Raw genomic sequence first — 17,099 nt, 5'->3', positions numbered from 1 at the left:
CGTAATGACCATATCGAGGCCTGAACGCCGTCTTATAAATATCCCCCTCTTTAACTCTTAATTGATGATATCCCGACCGAAGGTCAATCTTAGAAAACACCGAGGCTCCTTTTAATTGGTCGAACAGATCATCGATTCTTAGTAACGGATACTTGTTCTTGATAGTCAGTTTATTCAACTATCGATAGTCAATACACATTCGCATAGTCCCATCTTTCTTCTTACTGAACAAGACGAATTGCTCCCACGGGAAACACTTGGTCTTATAAACCCTCTATCCAACAGCTCTTGAATCTGAGCTTTCAATTCTACCAACTCCTTTGGTGCCATCCTATAAGGTGCAATGGACACAGGAGCTTTTCCAGGTAGTAAGTAGATTCCAAACTCGACTTCTCTGCTCGGGGGTAATCCAGGAAGTTCATCTGGGAATACATCCTAAAATTCCTTAATAGTCCTAACCGACTCTACCGTTATCTCCTCAAGACCCGTTTGACTTATAAGGGCCAAGTACGCCTCACAACCTTTCCGAATCAACTTCTCGGCTCTTAAAGCTGAAACAACATTGGACAAATAGTCCCTTCGTTCCCCTATGACCATTATCTCCTCATCTTCGGCAGTTCTTAGTACCATCCTTTTTGCAGCACAATCCAACGTCACCTTGTGCTTAGTTAACCATCCATTCCCAAGATAAGATCAAAATCCCAAAATGGCGGCTCCATCAAATCTCCTTCAAAGATTTTATCTTGTGTCACTAACTGATCGCCTAAAAATTTTATCTACCTTAACCGAATGTCCCAATAGACTTATCACCGATACCCCACCACGTCTTCTCGGAAGCACATCCAAAGCCCGGATACATCACAAGAAGATACAGTGGGTAGAACCCACATCAATCAAAGCGATGTAAGGCATGCTATGGATGAAGAACGACCGTTATAACATCGAGTGTCTCCTCCTCACGATGTCGCAAAGATAAACCAACGCCGGTTGTCGAGCTTCAAGATGTCTAGCACCTCCGCCGGTGCCCCACGTCCTCGTCGATTACCATTGCTACCTCTACCTTGCCCACGACCCCTCTGTGGTGGTGGTCCTCCTCGCCGTGGTTGGACATCCCTTTGCTCTGCCGCTAGCTCCTGAGCTGTCCACCGAGGACACTCTCTGAACTTGTGCTCCTTAGACCCACATTGAAAACATGCTCCAGTTCGTTTCCAGTACTCCCCCATATGCACCTTACCACAGTCCCTGCAAGCCTGCGGTCTATAAGTATTTATTGGAACTGCTTGAACTGGTTCCTCCATCCTTGCTCTTTTAACATTTTGATTCGCACAGACTTGAGGGTCTAAAATCCTCTTGAATCAGGTCGATCCTTCTCACGATTCTGTCGCTCAGTCAGCTTCACCTCCTCGGCTATTTTTTCCTTTTCTACCAATGCAGCAAAACCACGCCCCCTCTGCGGAGCTATTAATATCCTAAGCTCGTCGCGGAGACCATCCTCAAATCGGACACTACACTCATATTCAGTTGCCACTATGCCACTAGCATATCGACTCAGCCTCAAAAATTCTGCCTCATACTCTACTACAGTCTTATCACCTTGAGTCAGATTCAAGAATTCCTTCCGACGAGCATGCACATAGCTTGCTCCAACATACCTCCCTTTAAAAGCCGTTTTGAACAATTCCCAGGTTACTTGCTCAATTGGGGTACTCTCCCTTACGGTGATCCACCAACGGTATGCCTCGTCCCGTAGCAGCGACACAGCTCCTTTCACTTTTGCTCCATCGAGCGTCTAGATCGTCCATGATCCGCTCATTGCCTCTAGCCAATATTTCGCCACATTTGGGGCTACTCAGATACACCCCTAAATACTTCGCTTGTTGTCTTGAGTCGCTCGATATAGACCTCCTATTCACCGTCCCAGTACTAGCTCCAGCCACTCTTTCTAAAACCCTTAACATGGCTTGGGATAAAGCGTCATCCCCCGCAGCCCGATCATAAGACCCAGTTTCCGTTGCTTGTGGCACAGATGGCTTCTCAGCTAGCCTATGCCCTGAGGATGAAGATTCAGCTTGCACCCTTCCGTGACCACGTCCGCGGCCTCGTCCACGAGCTCCTCTTGTACTCATATCGAATTTTTTACATTTACGAGTTTTATAAAATTAGTATAACGCTCCATCGCTTATTAAGAAAATGTCTTATAGAGATATAGCAGTTCAAGGATTATTTTCAGATCATCGTAGCCTAGCTACGCCTCATTCCTACTGCTTCTGACTCTACCCTAGCTAAAGTATCATAGTAGGGTCTCAATACTATTCATAATATCATATCATATATCATAAAGAAAATATACTTACAGACTTGGTGCCGGGATTCAGTGCACCACTTCTTTCTTCAATCTAGAACTTGAAAAACCATGTTTTTAATCACCAAAAATAGAAATTTAAACACTTTGATTTGAAAACTCCCTTTATTTTGAACTCTTAATTTAAAATGAAAAACTTGTACATTTTAACATATATTCCCATAAAACATCTCAAAAAACCATCTTCAAAAATACCCTTTTTAGGCCTAAGTTTCGAAAACATTTTTGGACCCGATCCACAGTACCGAGTTGTTGAAACGGCTCGATACCACTAAATGTAACACCCCAAACCCGCCAGACGTTATGGTCGAATCGACGTACACATTGGAGTTGAAAACCCACGCCCGTTTTAGTGTTTTAAAACTATATATTTTGTTGAGTTAACAAGGTGTATGGAAGTTGGGCACCGGTAGGTATCCGAGATAGAGGAGGTGAGCCATGAAGGTGCGCTAAGTACCAAGCTCTTTGATTGGATCCAATCCTAGACATGCCCACAACCATAGCTACACTTTGTTATATCGAGTTTAAATTTGTTTAAGTGAACGACTTTGATAAATCGATTAATCGTGGTGTTGAACTCTTTTGAAAACAAGTATCGCTTTTGAAAACACGCCCTAAGTCTAGCCCATTTGAATAATTATCAACCGGTTTGAAGTTATAAAAATTAAAATAATCCCGAAAAGAAATAAAAGGAAAGTTAAAATGGCCTTATTACAACCCAAAATAAATAATAATTAAAGGAAACTAATGAAAACCAACGCTTATTTAAAAGTCCAAAACAATCACCGTGGCTACTCAATCCCTCCGCCCAAGTCCCCACATCAAGGCTCACCGCAAGGTTAAGGAAAGGGGTGAGTTTGGAAACTCAGTGTGCAACAAGCCCCTTTCAAAGCCCAAAACAATAACAGCCTGTTGGGTCTAAGCCCAAAACCAATCTCAAACATGTACTGGGCCATAGCCTTTTTCATATTTCATAATTCATAACACTGGACCGAAGCCTTTTCATATTTCATATTACTGGGCCGAAGCCTTTACTGTCAGCTGTAAACGCCCAAAGGCCCATTTTTATGTCACATGTAATGTCAATGAAAGAATGCAACCCATTTGGGGAGGCTACTCAACCCACCATCCGCTACTCTCCACCCATACCAACCAACACACCATGTGGGGATTAACTTGACCCACCCCGCCATAACTCTCCACTGGCAACATAGCTGCTTTATCATATAACTGGAGGCCTAGCCTCTTTTAATAACTGGGGCAAAGCCCTTTTTTAGTAACTGGGGCATAAGCCCTTTAATAACTGGGGCATAAGCCCTTTTAATAACTGTGGCATAAGCCCTTTTGCACTTCCTCCATCCATATAAAAACCTAACCCAATGCATTTATGAACATCTCGTGTGCATATCATACATATCATGTGCATATCATACATGTCATGTGCATATCATACATATCATGTTTATCAAAATCCCATGCATTAAGTTCATATATAAACCCTAGGGTATAATGGTCATTTTTACCTAGGGGCAAAATGGTCATTTTCATATTATAAGGGTAATCTTGTAATTTTACCAAAAATTAGGGTTTCCATGTTCATTAACGGTTACAAACAATTCATGGGTGCAAACAGTGATTTTGGCCTATTTTTAGCAAAAACGAGTTATTGGGCCAAAAACCCTTAATGGGCCCTACTTAGCCGATTCTGTCATCTAGGCCCATTTAGCCTATATCCATAACAGTATTAATAGTTTTAACATGCAATTTAACAGATTCCCATTTCCTACCAAATTTACCCAAATGGGCCCGAAAGCCTATTGGGCCCTAATTCAGCCCCTCGAGGCCCAACTTACCATGAACGCCAAAAACACGTCCTTACCGTTTCCATTATTCCCGATCATCATCTCATCAATTCTAACTAACTAGTGAGCGTTCAGCTTGCTCACAAGTCCTCGAAATGCCGAATTTGGCATTTGACTTTCCGCATTTATCGCTTTAAGCTATGAAAAGGGTTCGTTACACACTGTTTTACGATATTCTCGATGAGATCTCCTACACGATTTCTCCTATAATCGATCGTTAATAATCAGCTTCCCATAATTGAACCAAACCTCAAATCATCTAATACTAATACTTACACATTCGGCCACCATCCATAATGGCCTTAGGAATCTTACCTTTGTCGCGATTGATGACTAGGTCTAGCCACTCCGGTGATCCAAGATACTCCAAGTCGACACTACACCTTGCTGCTCCTTCAATAAATAAACCAAAAATATTAAAAGAAGACCCCATAAGGCCTACACCCACATTCGGCCACCTCCCTAACTAGAGGGGTTTCGGCTTTTGGCCATAGTTACACTAGGAATTGTTTAGAGTTTGAACACTTACCACAGTCTTCCTCCTCTTGAATCCGGATGCCTAAAAGGTAAAGGAATTTAACACCAACTATTGAAAAGGAAAGAAAAGGTTGCTGGTCACAAAGAATCGGCACCCACCTATCTTCACTGATTTCGGCTTTTTGCAGTATTTCGGCAGAAGTAGAGATTAAAGAAAGAAACAATAAATGAGTAGAGGAAAGTAAGAGGCTGGATTTTGAAAAATAAAAGGGAGAAAATATGAGAGGAAGGATGGTAGATTCGGCTAGGGAAGAAAAAGAAGAGAAAAACTAAAACAAAGGAGAAAACGGCACAGCTAAGACCCTAATGCCGAAATTACTAACCTAATACCCTTCTACCGAATTCCCCTCTCTAACCCCTTCCAAACGGCTAAGCTCTATCCTTCTCTCAAATCCCTAAAATCTCTCCCCTTATCCCTCCTTAATCCATGCGTTTGACTTGATCCAACTCTCCTCTTACAGAATCCACTTAGGTTCCAACACTTACCCTTCCTGCACATAAAAATAAATACTCTTATTTGCCAACACAGGGAATCGATCCCAGGTCTTCCCTTATGCTCCACACGCCACCTTTTTAGGAGCTTAGTGGCGTCACCCTTGCCACTCTACCAAAGCTCTTTTTGTGATACACTTTACCCACAACTTAATATAAGGGCACCTAGCCAGAACCCCTAACTCCTAAGTCCAAAATTTAAAAATTCAACCGGGTTTTTGCTAACTAATAAGCCTTCCATAAGCCCATTTACACACCCAAATTATGAATTCCATAATCATATACCAAATTTTAGAAAATTACTTAAAATATCAGGAATCACGAAAAACCAGAAAATTAGGATGTTACAGTTTTTCCATGAGAGACTTTAGGGTGTTTTCTGAAATTTTATGGAAGAATATGAAGCTTAGTTGGGTGATAAACAACTTTTGTGAAAGGATTTTTCATGAAAACACCTAAAAGTACCTTTTTGCATAAGTTGTAAAATAGATGTTAAATATGTGAAATAGTGGAAATTTGAGATGCTATAAGAGTAAAAAGGGTTCGACTAAGTTTAAGATGCAAAGAAATTCGATAAAAATCAATTTTTGAACCTAGGGGTAAAATGGTCATTTTCTCAAAGTCTAGGCGCAAAATGGTCATTTCATCGAACAAGTGAAATTTTGATTGCCTAATTTATTTAGTGTCTAAATAAGTGCATTTTGCTATTATAGATCAAGAAATACTGAATCCAAATCTAGACAGGGGGAAAGCCAATCAAATCGACTAAATTGACTAGTCGCCATATTTTGTAATCTGAGGTAAGTTGCATGTAAATAGTACAACTACATTAATAATATATGTATTTGAATTGTATTGAAATTATTATAGCATAAATTTCTTGATTGTGGAAATAAGAAAATGCGATGAGAATAGAGATAGTAAAATTCTCGATTGAGCCTTGGGAAATAAATCGGATATCCATGCCATGACGTTTGGGCCACTTGTGTGAGCTAGTGTAAGACATGTCTGGGACATGGATCGGCCACATTATGAGAGCCAGTGTAAGACCAAGTCTGGAACATGGCATCAGCACTGAGACGAGTGCTAGTGTAAGACATGTCTGGGACATGCTTCAGCCTCGAGACGTAAGCCAGTGTAAGACATGTTTGGGACATGCATCGGCTGCGAGATGTGTCAATGTAAAACCATGTCTGGGACATGGCATCGGTACAAATATGCTAGAACTTATGTAAAACCATGTCTGGGATGTGGCATCGGCACCTGACCCCATGTTTGAGGCTAAATGAATATCTGATAATGTTCCAAATGGTTCAACGGTGAAAGTATGATTTCAAGTTAACAAGGAAAGTATAACCGTGTTGTGAGTGGTACAGGTACCTATATGGTACGTATGAAATGTGAGCTCAATATATGTTATATGAGGTGTACTGAATATTGATGAGTAAGTTTTACTTATGCCACTTGTGTATTATGATACTCGTTAATGAATGGTAAAGTTATGTTGAATATTTATTTATGTGCAACATACTAAGCTTTTTGCTTACTCCCTCTCCTTTTTCATTTTCTTATAGTGCCCCCTATCTAGCTCAAGGACCAAAGGAAGTCAGAGATATCGATCACATTATTAATCGAAGCATTCGGTATAGTTTTATTTATATTTTTGAATATGGCATGTATAGGGCTTAGACTTTACTAATTTTGTGTCATTGAGAACTGGCAAAATGTGTTGGCTTGGGTTGGAAACCCTTTATTTTGTATTAAGCCTTGAATGATGGAAAATATTCATTTTGATATATGCAAATGAAGTTACTCACATGAATGAGTAATTACTTAATTGATATGTAGTCTATCATGGCTGATTGGTTTAGATAAGTTATTCTTGTATTAGTGTAGTTGCTATTATGTAGGTTGTGTAAGTAAGGTTGGCAAATAGGCTTGGTAAATAGCCTTATATTATCCATACGGGTAGACACACGGGCGTGTGTCTAGGCTGTGTGTAACACACGGTCTGCCCTATGGGCATGTAGTCTGACCGTGTGTCCCCTGCATGTAAAAATTTCAAGTCAGTATGCATGATAGTAAAACACGGGCAGAGACACGACTGTTTGTCTCAGCCGTGTGATGGACACAGCCTAGCACACGGGTATGTGCCTTGGCCGTGTAACATTTTGGGGATGCTGACGTCAGAAACATAATGTCCATGTTTTTTACACACGGGCTAGGACAAGGGCCTATCATGGTTGTGTAAAGGACATGGGCCAGGGACACGAGCGTGTGCCAGGCCATGTGAAAACCCCTGTAGGTGTCCACTTAGAATTAATTCCACACGGATGGAGGACATGGGTGTGTGCCTATATTACTTAGGCAGTGTGAGCCACACGGGCCATCAACACGACCATGTTGAAATGGCCACATGAGTGTGTGCCCTATTTCAAAGTCTAATTTTCTATAGATGGTTTAAAGACTCGGGTTGATCCTGAATAGTTTTCAATGGTCGATTTGGGGCTTGTAGGCCCATAATAAGAAGTTTAAAGTAGAAATTGAAAAAGTTCTAAAATGGGACCAAGTCTTGGTGACTTGGGAAACGTTTGTGTACATGAGATCGAATTAGGTAATGCCTCATATTATGCTCCAGCATGGGTTACGGGTATGGGGTGTTACAGTGCTTTACTTGTATGCTATGATGGAGAATTTGATACCTACTTCAAGTGGTGATAAAGGGTTAAGTCCCGATTGAATGTTGAATTCTGATGATTATATACGCTTTCCAAAAACTAATAGGGTCCTGCATTTGTTGCGGACGAGATTTAGCTTGGACGAGTAATCCTTATAACCTTTTTATAGAAAGGATTTAGCCCGGACGGGTAATCCTAATATAATACCTCTCGAGCATATGTTATGATTAGGTTTTAGCCTGGACTGGTAATCCTAATCGAGCTCCTCTGAGCTTACATTATATAAAGGATTTAGCCTAGATTGGTAATCTTGTTATACGATATGTGGCTCGAGAGAGTGTTTCTTGGTTAAGTGCCCTAATGGGTACCCTTGAATAACAAATTGATGGATTATTGAATCGTACACTTTGAGTGTACTACTTAAGTATCCATCGGAATTTAATGATTCAATGGACATAGAACTCTAGACATGGCATGAGAATTATGAGATGAAATGATAATGTCTTGAAAGTGTATTGCATGATGAGCTCATCCATCCTTACTTGATGTATATATAAACTTTGTGACTAACTTGTTTGATTGGATGCATGTGTTTAGGCTATTTAGCCAAATTGATGGAAAACTTGTTATTGTATGCTTAGATTTAATAAATAGGATTGGTAAGTTTAGTTTCCGTTATACGAACTTACTAAGCATGTAATGCTTACTCCGTTTATTTTTCCCCTATTTTATAGTGCTTGGAAGCTCGTGAGGGTTGGAGATCGCTGGAGCATCGTCACACTATCAACTAGTCATTTTGGGTAAACTTTGTAACAGCCCGATTTTAGTTAAATCAGAATAGTGGTTTCAAAACCACAAATCTGAAGTCGTAGAATTATTTTAATATTATTTTTAGTGTTTACAACATGTTAATTGATATGTGTGAAAATTTCGTAAAATAATTTTATCATTTGAGTGTTTAATTTGATAAAAGGACTAAATCACGTAAAATGCAAAAGTGGCAATCTATAAGCTAAAAGTGCTTAATTGCCATGGCTTTTTAAATGGGAGGTCCTTATAATGAAATTAAACCATATATAGTGTTAATGGACATTAATGGACATCCATTAGTTGATTTTATATGTTTATAAGTAAGGTTATATTAGTAAATAATGAAATAAGGTTAATAAAATAAAACAAAACAAATTGGTGTACATCTTTTTCCATTTTCTTCAACTGAAAATAGAAGAAAGAAGCAGCCATTTTAGGGCTCAAACATTCGGCACTTCTCTAGCTTGATTGAGGTATGTTTTGGGCTCGGTTTTTGATGATTTTTATATTTTTGTGATTGTTGCTTTAAGTACTAGCTAGCCCATGCCCTAATTTTTGAATTGGTTGATGATTTTAGAAGTTTCCATTGATGAATTCATGTGTTTGATGTTGTTTGATGATGAATTTTGAAAGCTTGGTGCTTGATATACATGTTTTGTAAAGTGATTTTGAGTAGAAATGCATATTAGGGATTAATTTGAGAAAAGTGTAAATTGAGGGGTTAAATTGTCAAATAAATGAAAGTTTTGGGCTGCTAGTAGTCCCTATGAAATTCGGTCAAGCATGGGTTAAATTGAATTTCATGAATTTTGTGTTTTTATGAAATAGGGACTAAATTGATTAAATGTGAAACTTTAGGGGCTAAAGTGAAAAAATTGGCCAAATGTATATTTTTGGATGAAATTGAAAGAATAGGAAATTAAATGAATTAATTTTGAATTTTTATAGATCGAGAAAGAAAGGAATCCAATTTAGATCAAGGAAAATCGGAGATTATCGAGTAATCGATCCGATTTGTCAATTCTGAGTACAAGGTAAGTTCGTATAGGATAAACATTGTTACAAGTACATTTTTATGTTTTAATATTGCATAAATTATATATATGCGACTATGGATGTGTATGACAACGAATCGACTATGTTTAGTGTGCGATTCGAAATAGCTTCTGCTATATAAAGCACTTAGTGTGCGAATTGGAATAGCTTCGGCTATGTGTGGCAGTAAGTGTGCGATACCGAGATAGTTTCAGTTTAATGTGAAGGAACTAAGTGTACGATATCGTTATAGCTTCAGCTAATCATTTTTGCACTAAGTGTGCGAGTTCTTGAAGTATTGAGAGATTTCTGAATGATTTAACGTATTGAACAAAGAAGTGAGAACGAAATAAATAAATACAGGAAAGTACAGGTATGTACGATACCTATGTGGTAGATAATACTATGCGTATGAAGCATGATGAATTTTTATATACGATAAATGGTCATGGATTATAATTGAATGATGATATGAGAACTACTAAGTGTCTATTACTTGATGATTTGTATATTATGAATTACTGAGTATTTCTTGTACGAACTTACTAAGCTATGAAGCTTACTATGTGTTATTTGTCTTTGTTTTATAGATTATTGAAGCTAGCTCAAACTCAGGAATCTTCTGGAAACATCATCGCATTATCGATCGTCTTGTTGGTACTTTTGAAGCTTTGTATATATGGTATATGCCATGTATAGGCTAGTGTTATTGTGGTATGTTTTGAAACTTGATTTTAGCCATGAGATTTGGCTTGTAAATGTTGGTGTGGATTTGGCCACTTAAGTTTGCTTAAGTTATGTGTTTGATAAGTTGTTTATGTGATGTATATAATGCCTTATTTGTTGGCTTGTTTGGTATGGCTATAAGGTTGTTCTTTTAATTAGTTGGAAATGGGAGTATTAAGGTTGGAATAATAGTATGTTGTGACTTGATTATGGGACATTGAAATGGTAAGTCTTGTGGCATGAGATAGGTGATAAGATGATGATGAAATGCATTTACAAGATACGCAAGTTGTGATGATTTTAGCATAATGATTTTGTATGTTTTGAATGTGGAATTAAATAGTTAAAATGGTTGATGATAGATGGTATAATATGTGTGTGAATTGATATGTTTTGGGCTGCCTATAAGTGTATCAAAATGGTTTCAAATTGGTTGCTATGTGTGCATGAGTGAAGGTTGGCAAATTGGCTTTGCAAATGGCCTATTTTTGTCAACACAAGCAGAGACACGGGCGTGTGTCTCAATCATGTACGATACACGACTATGTTACATAGCCGTTTGTCTCCTGGGGTGCCCTTTCAAATTAAGGTAGTATACCCTACATTTTTGACACGGCCTAGACGCACGAGAGTGTCTATTGACAGTGTGTGGTACACGGGTTGGCACATGGGCGTGTGGCCGGTTGAGTGACCCAAGTCAATAACCTCCCTATTTTTCCTATGGCCATGACACACGGGCGTGTCCTTGGCCATGTGGTAAAAGTCAGTATGTATGCCATGTTTTCACATGGCTTGTAACATGGGTGTGTCTCACATAGTCTGTTGACACGGGCATGTGACCCTTAAATTAAAGAAAATTTTCTATGTTTCCCAAAGTTTGCAAATAATATCGTTTAGTCCCGAACCACTTCTAAGCATGATTTAAGGTCTCGTAAAACTTTATAAGGGACAATATGATTCATTTAAATGGATTTTGATTATAATTGCATAAATATTTGTGAATGAGGTGTGTTATCCAGTAATGCCTCGTAACCCTATTCTGGCATCGGATACGGGTTAGGGGTGTTACATAATTAGTAAAATTATTTTGGTATAATGGCGTGCATAGGACAACTTGACCAATAGTGGCTTGAAATGTTATTTTGTAACCTAGCCATCGGAATGGCTAGTAATGGTTCATTTTGGTATGACTAAGTAGATTATTATGATATATATTTACACATGTGTTATGTTAAGAATATGTGATCAATGTTGTGAATGCCTAAGTTAAACTAAGGTAAGGTTGTGATCATGTATGCTTGTATGCCTTGTGAATGATGAAATTTACTTAAGTTGAATACTTGGATTGGTTGGTATTGGATGTGTGTTTCAAGTGCAGGTTTTGGGTGAAATTTTGGGTGAGAAATGAACCTAGAAATGACTTCATTTTGTCCACACGAGAAGACACACGGGCGTGTGTCTAGACCGTGTGTGACACACGGCCTGGTAACACGGGCATGTGGTTAGGCCGTGTGTCCCCTGCACTTTAATTTTGAGAAACAGAATGCTCAGAATTGGGCACACAGCCAGAGACATGGGCGTTTGTCTCAACCGTATGTGCCACACAGCCTAGAACACAGGCGTGTGTCTTGTCCGTGTGAAACCTGCACCTAATTTTGAATTGAATTATTTGACCATACAGCCTAGCACACGGGCGTGTGGCAGGGCCGTGTGTGCAAGTCAGAGAGTTACACGGGATCAAACAAGGCCTCTAGCACGGACGTGTCTTGGGGTCACACAGGTGTGTCCCTTGGACCACATGGGCGTGTGAGCCCTGTACCTTGGAAAAATATTGAGAAGTCGCAAAAAATTCTTAAAGTTCTCGATTAAGCCCCGCCTCGATTCTAATGCTCATATTAGGTCTCAAGAGACCAATCAAGGGATGTATTGAATAATCTAGGTAAATGAATAGTAACTTACATGAATTATTTGTAAAATGTTCTGAATGTTTCGGTAATACTCCTAAACCTTGTTCCGATAAAGGGTACGGGTTAGGGGTGTTACAGTACGGACTAGCACCCAAAACAAGGTAACCCCTAATGACATGTCATTTGTATCCTAAATATTCCTAAAGTTCAAACGGGACTCAATAGTCGTCATGCATCGTTGAATTTTCCTTGTTTCATTATAAGCTAAATCGTATAATAACATATATATATATATATATATATATATATATCGATTCATTTTCAATAAAATTTCATATAATAACATTCAATTTAATCAACAATATACATAATATAGTTCATACGAACTTACCTGGCTAAATTGCAGAAATACCAAACTTTAGGGGTATTTTGGTAATTTTTCATTTTCCTCGATTTTCTACCCGATCTTTATCTAAATTAATAATTTCATTCAATATATGAATTTAGATAATAAAATAATTCATTTCATACAATTTGGTCATTTTTTAAATTTTTACAAAATTACCCTTAAAGTTTTACTTTTATTCCATTTAGTCCCTAAGCCCTAAACATGCAAATTAACCATTTTTACCCAATATTTGCAGTTAGCTGAATATTTATGGTATCCAAATCAGCCCATTCATGCAATAATTTCACATTAAATCCTTGTACGTTTATTAATTTAATACATTAGTCCCTAATTGAAAAATTCATCAAAATCACTTAACAAAATACTTTTAAATATAAATCAACATTCCAAATTCATCATCTAACATAAAAAATCACAAGATTCATCAATGGCAACATTCAAAATCTTTAACAGTTTCAAAATCAAAGGTACGGGCTAGCTGGACCTAGTTGCAACGATCTCAAAAATATAAAAATTATTGAGAACCGGACTAGAAATGCCTACCATGCAATAGCTGAAAATTTAAAGCTTCTCTTCTTTGCAATCGGTTGAGAATGAAAAACAAAAAGATGATAATTTGTTTTCTTTTATTTAATTTATCTTTTATTCTTTAATTACAAAATTACCCTTACCTAACTTTAAAATTTGCATAATTTCCAAGCCATGCACATCCAATAACTCATTTAATGGTCTAATTACTATATAAGGACCTCCACTTTAAAGTCTATAGCTATTTAGTGCCTTTAGCTTATAGAACACAATTTTTGCACTTTACACGATTTACTCCTTTTTGCTTAATTTTTCAATGAAACTTTAATACCACCTTAGTTACACTCTGTAAATATTTATAAAAATATTTACATACCACCTTAGTTACACTCTGTAAATATTTATAAAAATATTTACAGCTCGATTTATAGAAACGAGGTCCAAATACCTCAATTTCTAAAACCACTTGACCTTAAGGTCATACCACTTGAACTTAATAAATCATTTATACAACAAAAATCACTATATCAAAAACTTTTTAAAATAAAAAATAACTCGTAAATATTAAATATAATATTTACAAACTTACTTTTTGGATTTGGTGGCCCCAAAATCACTATTTTCGACACCATTGAAAAACGGTTGTTATAATTCTTCCCCCTTACGAAAATTTCGTCCTTTAAATTTCTCACCTGGTACAAGCTATTAAGTCAAGTCTTTCTTCAACCTTTTCAATGGAAGTCTACAAAAATCAATCATAACTCATATCGACTCCAAACTCATATCAAGACTCATTTTAGAACTTGATACTATACCCAACTTAACTGAGTAGTTTTGATGTTCTCCTGTCATCACTTTATCATTAGTAGTATAAGTATCGAGAAAGTCCCAGTAATCATCTGTCGAAACATACTTGAGAAACCTGGATTATCAAACTCTGACTGATGCTTCTGACGTGGTTGCATCTGCAACTTTCAATTGATATTTGTTCCTTTTTACCAGGAAAGCGTCCAACAATATTATTTTCACATGTGTGATAACTTCAACAATCGGAACAACTTTAACTCATAATAACGTTTTTCGATTAGAACTGATCTGATGGATATATTTCTGTATCATATCTTCTAGATTATGAAGTCTTCATTCAAACCGTCCACTATTTACCTGTGAATGCTCAAAATTTATTCCCGAACCTGAAGATAAACTCAAATGTGTATAACTCAATCAACTTTTCAAATGAATAACCCACTCTGATTACAACAACTGAGTCGATTTTATCTATCAGATAATAACATTTCAAAATAATCCCTTTTTCTTATTGTCATGACAACCCAGACATACAATCTATCACAATTCCCTCAAAATACTAATCAAAAATTTTTAAAACTGCATTAACTCAAACGAAACATAACATCTTGTTTTAACTCATTGACATTAATCAAAATTACCTGAGAAATGATAACCAATATACAAATTTGAGCTTGATCTTCCACTGTCTACACTTTTTCCGATGTCAACCTTTTCACGAAAACTAGAAAGGAATTATATATAATAAAGTTATTTCAATTATTAACATTGAAGCTTTGAACTATACCGAAACCACAACCATCAAATAAAGTAAAACCATAGTGTTATAATAGATTGTTTGACCGCATAGATAGAACAATACCTCCACATCAATAGTACACTTCTAAATAGAAGAGGAAAACAGAATGAAGTTCCAGTAACAGCCAGTACAGTAACACAACCTCTGAAAACCTAAAATCTATTTAACCATACTTCCATGATCGAACCAAGAATCATAACCATAACAGATGTAATTACTTCCGACCAATAAATATCCTTTACAAATGAACCATGTTTGATAGATAATGAAATCCAATATGTGAAATTATACTGAATTTCCTATAACACAACCCGTATTGAATGATAAAGAGCTCAATGATATCCCAGAGAAAATCCAAAAAAAGAATATTTCCCATATGCACTGGAAACAGTTGTGATAGAGACAATGTAAATTGCATAAATATAATTTAGAGTATCAACCAGTAACAGTAGAAAATAACATCATATGAGTCTTATCATCAAGTCTTCTATCGAACATAATGAATTAGAAAACCAAAGAAAGATAGAGTGATGTTGATCATGAATCAACCATACTAACAATAATTCCACCTAATATTATGATTAGCCAACCTTTCTATATGATAAGATTTACATCTGAAAATGAATAGTTACATACATCTCTGAGAATAAAAGAACAAATAGAATACCAGTGGAGATCGCTATAAAATACTTAACTATAACAGCTGCATTAAAATATCTTTGCAAATCAAACATTATTCCACTGCCTACTACAGTAATTAATAATCCCACATTATCCCATTCACTAAAGAAATCAATTTAGAATACATTTCGGTTAACCCATTCTTTAGATACCATAACTAAATAAATTGATTTGTTAAGATTAACTTCTTCTTTAACAGCGACATTACGTAATCCGAATGATCTTCAGAAAAATTTGATATCTCTTCTAAAACCGTCTTTAATTGCTAACCTTCATTCTTAACTCTGACTGTATTACTAATCATTCAGCCACTGAACTCTTCGGTTTCACACTTGTGAACTTAATCAATATAAATATTGTGAATTTCATTGTATAAGACGTATAAGTGAGGGGGTGAACGTCGTAAAGCCTTAAAATTTGACTCTCATTTATACACACATATAATATAACATTTATCATCAACATAATATTATGAATTTATATCCTTACCTTTATGAGCTCCAGCTCATAATAAGCAACATTTTTACTCAAATACTTGAGTATCGCTTTTAACACTATCGGAATTAGCTCGGTTTAAAAGCATCTCTATCTAAAAATGAAACAAATCACATCAATGCCGAGAGATATCACACTATCACAGGTTATATAATGGCATGTATTTCTAGACATCACATATACTACGTTTAGTCTGAGAGACTGACTAAATCGTAACTCTGATACCAATAAATGTAACACCTTTAACCCGTATCTGTCATTAGAATAGGGTTACGGAGCATTACCAGAGTTTACATTTTAGGCTAAAAAATTTAAAACATTTAATTCATATCATCAATCACAGCAAAATCAATCAATAGCATACATCTTGTCCCTTGTACGAGCTGTAACACCCCAAACCTGGCCCAGACGTTATGGCCAGATCTGACATGTCACATGGACTTACGACTTAGTTTGCATTCACTGGTTTAAGTGATTGGGGTGGTCCTTGTAAAAATAGCAGTTGAATGAAAAGTCGGTTTATCAATCTTTAGGCTATCCATTTGTTGTGCTAGTTGAGTCTTGTAAACATTCATTAATTTTGAAAACCCGCGCAGCCTAACACTAGCAGTTTCGTCATAGTATAAATATAATCAGAAAATAAAACCATAGCGGAAAAAGAAATTTAAATAGCGGCCTTATTACAACTTAAAACCCAAAATTAAATCAGAATATAAAAATAATAAAAATAAACTAACTTAGAAAAACCAACTTTGCAGATGATGTGGCCACTCTGAATCCCTCACAACTCCAAGCCCACTATGGTTGGGGATTTCCTGCAGAGATGAAAATAAAGGGTGGCTTCGGTAAACTAGTGTGTAACATAACCCAACCATAGCCCAAAACAGATCAAACCTCAGAGTCAGGGTTATCTCGGCCTTGGCCCAAGATCAAATCGAATGAAACCCATAGGCCCATAGCAGATCTGAACA

This window comes from Gossypium arboreum, chromosome 1, assembly GCF_025698485.1.
Source record: "Gossypium arboreum isolate Shixiya-1 chromosome 1, ASM2569848v2, whole genome shotgun sequence".
Taxonomy (NCBI): domain Eukaryota; kingdom Viridiplantae; phylum Streptophyta; class Magnoliopsida; order Malvales; family Malvaceae; genus Gossypium; species Gossypium arboreum.
Note: the sequence above shows the minus strand (reverse complement) of the source record.